The sequence below is a fragment of the Chelonoidis abingdonii genome, chromosome 1 (assembly GCF_003597395.2).
Source record: "Chelonoidis abingdonii isolate Lonesome George chromosome 1, CheloAbing_2.0, whole genome shotgun sequence".
Taxonomy (NCBI): Eukaryota; Metazoa; Chordata; order Testudines; family Testudinidae; genus Chelonoidis; species Chelonoidis abingdonii.
In genome coordinates, this window is record NC_133769.1 from 317,275,007 (window position 1) to 317,282,034 (window position 7,028).

General features: G+C 47.5%; 1 protein-coding gene across 1 annotated transcript in view; it reads right to left on the reverse strand.

The window, feature by feature from the left end:
• The window catches only part of NEK5 (NIMA related kinase 5), a 76,656-nt gene extending 73,566 nt beyond the window's left edge, over positions 1-3,090 (reverse strand). The window contains exon 1 of the mRNA XM_075061610.1: positions 3,040-3,090. The gene's annotated coding sequence lies outside the window, so the exon portion shown is untranslated. The remainder of the gene's footprint in view (positions 1-3,039) is intronic.
• Between the last annotated feature and the right edge of the window lie 3,938 nt (positions 3,091-7,028).

A 7,028-nucleotide genomic window follows, 5' to 3' on the forward strand; every position in this document is an offset into this window, starting at 1 on the left:
TGGTTCCTCAACATCTGGCGCGGACCTTGTTAATCCGGGTGACGTCTGAGCCGGCATGACTCTCCTAGTTCGTGTCACTCTCATATTTGAGGTAGGCAGGTGAAGAGTTAGGGGGTCTTTTGCCCAAGGACCCCTATTGGAAAGTTGGGTACCAACTGGGACTTGAACCCCGGTCTCTCGTACCAAAGGGCGGTCTCCCGTATCAAAGGGCAGCTCTCTTAACCACTACACTATCCAGTCGCACACTGGAACTTTTTATTAAGACATTCTGTTATTAATCTGTTAAGCCGTTATATTTACTTTCTTTATTGGGAGAGAAATATTATTCATCAAGCCTGTAGGATGGTGTGTGTGAGTGCACACACGTGCACGTTTGATGAATAATATTAATCTCCCAATAAGGAAAGTAAATTTAGATGCCTTAGCAGGGTAAGAGTGTGTCTTAATAAACAGATCCAACTCATGCTTGTTCAGAGAATGATTAGTAAATCTATCATTTTAAAATAAAAAATCCAAAAATTAAGGATCAAGACACTGGATGTGTGATAAACAATAAAAAGAATGGGTTACAGTCAAAACAGATCTCACAAATCACAGTACAAAGGGTACGTTACATTTATTTCAGCTTATTGTTATTTTCAGAATAGAAACCTCTAACACCAAAACTACTCAAAATAATATATTCATATTTTCAGCAGAAGAGGCACAAGAGGTTTCCCTTATTCACTCCCCTTTTAGGCTTAAGATTCTTAATTCCAGTGGCAATATCATCAAATGATAAATCAGACCCTGTTATTTAGAGAGGGCAAACTGAAGAACAGATCAGCTAAGTGTCACCCAAGGTTACACAAGTGTTGAGAAGAACCAAGAACACCTTCCACTGCTAACCCTCTCTCCTGCTCCATCAGTTCTGAGTTCATCTTCTGAAAATACATTAAGAGGTTTTGTTTTTCAAAAGAAGAGAGGCTGTTTGCTGTCATTGCTTGATGCACTATGTCTCATTTACATCAAACTGTCTTTTTATAATTTTGTACTATCCACACTTCTGGTGCTGTGTAAATATTTAATGACAAAATGGTAACAACGTATGCTTGTTCAACAATCCCTCTTTGGACTCTGATATCACTTGGATTTTCCTTTAACCTCATTAAATGACTACCCTTTTCTGTCTTGTTTGGTTAGTGTTACAAATTGGGTTTTTGCTGCCCTAAGCAAACTGAAAAGCTTATAAACATTTTGACTCCTCTAATACTGTATTTTGTTGTTCTAAGAAATTGCATGTACAGTAGAGCTAGCTCTGATTAACACCTTTAATCCTAGAGGAACTGTGTTGTAGCACACATTCCAAACACCAACACAAATTTCATTTGCTAGTCCCCTTATTGTCAACTTTCTCTAATGGCAATCAAAATGAAGGGTAAATTTTGTGAAAGATTTAACAAAAACCCTAATGATATTTCATTTAGATGTAAAGAACATTAATCATAATGAGTGGGTGAGAAGTCTGAAAGTTTAAGGGAATGCAGCCAAAAGTACTCCCACACCCCATCTACCCTAAGGAAATGTTTCTGAAATTTCCCACCAGAGCTAGCACCAGTTTATGTCCACTAGGTTTGCAATGTCAGGAGCCCTAGCATAAATGAGCTACCAGCATTTTAAGAACTGTTCCAGCAAACCCTGCCTAAAACTGTGAAAGCTGGCTGTTGGCCCCCTTAATGGTTTACAAGCTGCCAGTACGGGGGGGAGCAGTACACAGTACTGCTCATGGACACAGTAGCCTGAACTTTTGCATTATCTTTTTCTTTCTGCCTCAAAGCAGAGAAATCTTGCTTCAAACCAGTTTTTACTGAACAGATAACGGAAGCACAAGATTTTACACTTACCAATGAAGTGTTAACACACAAGGATCTTTGTCTGAATGTGTATAAAAGGTTTGTGAAATTTGTGTAAGCCAGTCTTTTGTACCAAGGTACAGGCTCTCCTGTCTTCTGCAGAATAAAGCATTTTTCCTTATCCCTGTCAGGCTGTTATTGGCTCTCAGCTAGGCAGACCCGATATTTCAGTAACAGAACAAATATAATCAAAAAGTGCCAGCGACAGTGAGGGCAGCTGGTGGCCCATCTACACTAGAGTTTCTAACATTGCTAATACTAGTGAGGTTGTGCCAGTGTTAGCTCTAGGATAAACAGGACCTCACTGAAGATAGGAAAGTGGATAGAATAATAAGGTTGTAACTACATTAGGAAGAATATCCATTGCTAACAATGGGCATCAGCACTGTACACAGCTAAGCAGGCGCTCAAAACAGTACGGACAAGACCAAACCACGTTTAGCATCAGTTCAGAAACCACCATAGCTGAGCGCTTCTCAGAACAAAATTAAAACCTAGTTTCTGAAGGTGCCTAACATAGTTTTGTCCTGCTTATGTTTGCAATGAAAGAGTCCAGTCCCATTCAGTTCCACCCATTGTCAACAATGGATACATTTTCTAGTATAGAAAAAAGTCTTTTGCTGTTCATTAGACATTTCTTTTCACTAGACAAAGTAAAGTTTTTCAACCAAGCCACCCTGTGCTGCAGAGCGAGAAGACCCGCGCCCTGGCTGGACAGATTAGGACCTTGGCTATGCAAGAAAATTAATAGGGTATGAATTTAAAGCAGATTTAACAGTTCCTGGTATCGCCATGTGTGGATGCTCTTATTCCAGACTGCCCTGTTCCGAATTCGCTTCATCCTAGTACACAACAAAGCACTCCTAATTCCAGGCTAAACGTGCGCACCGAGGCGCTCCCCCGGATTAGCTGCTCTTGCAGAGTACGTCCCCGTGAGGCCACGAGATTGACTTGCACCCGCCTCTCCCGGGACTGGCCGCGGCTCTTGCCCCTTCCAGCTAAATCCGGGGGGGGGGGGGGGGGGGGGGCGGCGTCCCGACGACATAGAGCAGGGTCCCCAGTCCAGCCCCTGCCCCTCGCGGGCCCAGCCGCCCCGCTCCGCCCCGCCCCCACTCCGTCTCCAGGCGCGGCCCCGCGGCCCCCGTACCGTCCTGGAGCCGCTCCGCGAGCCGCCGGCTGCCGCAGACCCCGCCTCCCCGCTCAAGCACCAGCACCGAGCCGGGCCCCGCCCCTCCTCTCTGTCATGAGACGGGTGTGGGGTGCTGCGGGGTCATCTCTGTGGTTCGCAGACAAAAGTCATCCAAGGAAACCACGTGGGAGGGTTATTTTTGCAGACGCCTTTCTGTAGCTTGTGCTGGGGCTGGCAGCCAAGTGAGCAGTCATGGCAACAGGGTTGGATCTCTAACGTCCTCCCCCGAGCAGGTAAGAGGACATAAGCACCACCTACTGCTTGAGAGGCACTGGTGTTCCCTAGCAAACTGTCCCCCAGAACACCCCTCATCCAGTTGTCACCCCACTCTGCAAACTGCCTTTGGATAGAGCTCAACCTTGCTGCCCTTCGGAGCTGGGCTTCTCAAATGGCAGAGTCACTCTGTCTAGGGCTTTATCACTCCCCCAACCCTAAATGACAGAATTCAGATCTGACTTAACTGTTGGAAAGTAAGGGGATGCTTGGAGCTGGGGATTTGCTTTTTGCTCCTCTTTGTGTTACCTCACTTTATGTACTGTTTAAGAATAGGGAAAAACAGTTACTCATCTTCTTGTTAACTGTTGTTTATGTCAGTGCCAATCAGGTGGGCTTGCGCCACATGGCATGGTCCTCGGAAACCTTTTCCCTTAACAGCTCTCATCGGGTCAGTTAGGGAGCCCCTGGAGTGGCGCCTTCATGGCTTTCAATATGTGACCTTGCCGACCCAACCCCCCTTCAGTTCCTTCTTGCCAGCTACTCGAACAGACGAGAAGAAGGATGAGTATTGGAATGGATGTGAACAACACATCTCGAAGAACAAGTGTTATGAGATGGGAGGGAGGATCATCAGTTAGTGCTTTTAACTCTGACCCCCTGCTGGCTGATATAATGCAAATAGGAATGCCACCTTCCACAAGAGGTAAGAAGGGAGCCTGCTGTCAGTGCTTCCAACCAGGCCGCCATTAACCTGAAGAAGAGAAGATTGATATCGCAAATAGGTACCACTAGTCACAAATGTGGATATAGTCTCTCTCTGCCCTTCAGGAAATGCCCCACTATGGGATTGACCAATATAGAGCACCCCAGCTCTCCTGGGTGAAACATCAAGATGGCCACAAAGTGCACCCTGACAGATGAACCTGCCAACGCCTGCTGTTTCAGGTGTAACAGATACTCAAGGATGAGTGGTATAGATGCTTGAAGGGAGGAGAGGGGGTAGTGTTCACAGCAGCATGAGAACCTTTTCCACTTAGCTAGGTAAGTGGCTCTGGTGGAAGGTTTCCTGCGACTAAGCAGTACCTCCCTCACCTGTTCTGAGCATTGGAGCTCCATAGGATTTAACCATGAAGCTTCCAAGCTATGAGGTGGAGGAACTGGAGGTCTGGGTGAAGGAGGCAACCATGGTCCTGTGTGACCAGATCAGGGTCGAGCAGCAGTGCGAGCAGGGTGTCCATGGACAGCTCCAGAAGCATGGTATACCAATGTTGGCGTGGTCACGCTGGGGCCAGCAGAATCACCTCCATGGATCTTGAGGAGCACTTTGTGGACGAGTGGGATTAGGGGGAAGGCATACAGGAGGCAGCCTCCCCAGGGAAGCATGAACATGTCCAAGATGGGGTCCAGGCTGACTTTCTGGAAGGAGCAGAACATTAGACACTTCCTGTTGCTCTTGGTGGCAAAAAGATCTACCTGAGGAAATCCCCACCTTTGGAAGATGGAATGTATGACATCTGGATGGATGGAGCACTTGTGGTTGCGAAATGACCTGCTGAGGTGGTCTGCAAGCTTGTTCCACACTCTTGGGAGATAGCCCACTCCATTCACCTGGAGATGTCCTATACAGAATTCCTAAAGCTGGAGAGCTTTGCAATACAGAGGGGAGAAACAGGCTCCGTCCTGCTTATGTAAAACATGGCGATGGTGTTGTAGGTCATCACCACCGTGCACTGCCCCTGCATTCTGGTCAGGAAAGTCTGGCCGGCTAGTTGCATCGCTCTGAACTTCTTGATGTTGATATGAAGTGAGAGCTTGGTCCGTGACCACTGACCCTGCATCCGTAGGTCTTCTAGGTGGGCCCCCCAGCCAAGAGCTTATGCATCTGTTACCAGGGTCATGGAGGGATGAGGGGTGCTGAAAGGGACTCTGTGAACCACATGAGGATCTAGCGACCACCGAAAGGATTCTAGAACTTGCTCTGATACCATCTCTACCAAAGCCAAAAACTGTCCTGACCTGGAAGATAAGTTGAGGTGAGCCAGGCCTGAAGTTACCTGAGCCGAGCATGCCTGACCATACAGGTTCAGGCTGCCATGTGCTCAAAGAGATTCAGGCATCCTCTTGTGGTTGTGGTGGGGTGTTGCCTGTCATTGTTTGAAATCTGGACTCCAGCAGGATTGCTCTCCCCTGCACAGAATCCAACACCACCCCCAATTTAATTCTATTCTTTGGGTTGGAGACAGTGTTGACTTGTCCATGCTGAAGAGGAGTCCTAGTGTCTCTAAAGTGTCTTTGACCAACTGGATTTAGGACTCCCCCTGCTCCCTGGAGCGCCCCCACAGCAGCCAGTCGTCAAGGTAGGGATATCCCTGTACCTGTCTCCTGCAGAGAAAGGCTGCGACAACTGACATGCACTTGGTGAACACTCACGAGGCCATCGACAGACCGAATGGGAGCACCGTGAATTGATAAACCTCAGGAATTGCCTGTGGGCCGGACAAATGGCAATGTGAACGTACACATTTTTCATATTGAGAGCGGCATACAAGTCTCCTGGATCCAGGGAAGGTATGATCATGCTCAGGGAGACCATGTGGAACTTCAACTTCACCAAATGGATCTGAGACCCACCTTTGCTTTGGGGATAAGGAAGTATCATGAGTAGAATCTCTTGCCCTGTAGCTCCTGAGGAACCTCCTCCTCTGCCCCTATGGCAAGGAGCAATTGCACCATCTGCATAAGGAGCTGCTCGTGAGAGGGGTCCCTGAAGAGGGATGGGGGGGGGGAAACAAATTGAAGGCGGTATCCACTTTCCACCATACATAGGACCCAATGGTCTGACGTTATATGGGACCATATAGGAAGGAAATAGGACAGGTGGTTGTTGAAAGGCAGGGAAGGATCCTGGAAGGAGACTGATGCTCCACCCTCGGGCACACCTTCAAAAATTTTGTTTGGACCCTGCCAATGGTTTGGGGAGGCCCTGATTCTGGACTGAGGACCAGATGGTCTCCGCCTACCACCCCGTCCGAGACAGGAGTTCTCTAGGAGATGTGGCCGGGGATTAGGGTAGGTGCGCTGAGGTTGGGGTTGGAAGGGCCTACGTTGTGTCACCAGGGTATGCATGCCCAGTTGTCCTTCAGACTCTGAAGTCTGGAGTCTGTCTTGTCCAAAAACAGATCATGGCCATCAGAAGGGTAGATCCTGAATAGTTTGCTGGAGTTCCAATGGGAGACCAGAGACTGTAGCCAGGAGATGTGGTGCATAGTTATGCCCGAGGCTAGAGTCCTAGCCACCGAGTCTGCCACATCTGTCGAGGCTTGCAGAGATGTTCTGGCTACATTCTTGCCCTCCTCTAGTAGGGCTCTGAACTCCTCCCTGGACCCTTGAATAAGCTCTTTGAACTTTAGCATTGAGTTCCAGGTTGTCATAAACAGATTGTTAAGGGTTAATGTCTCTTTCCTGTAAAGGGTTAACAAACAGGGAACCAAACACCTGACCAGAGGACCAATCAGGAGACAAGATATTTTTAAATTTGGGTGCAGGGAAGCTTTTGGGTGGGTTCTTTGTCCGTTGTGTGTTCTTCTCTTGGGGGGTCTGAGAGAGATCAGACATTACTACAGGCTCTCTAAGTTTCTGTTCAAATAGTAAGTAAGAACAGGCGATTTTAGTCTTTTTTTAATTGTTTGTCTCTATTTGCAAATGTGGATCTGGCTGGTTACCTTTTATAT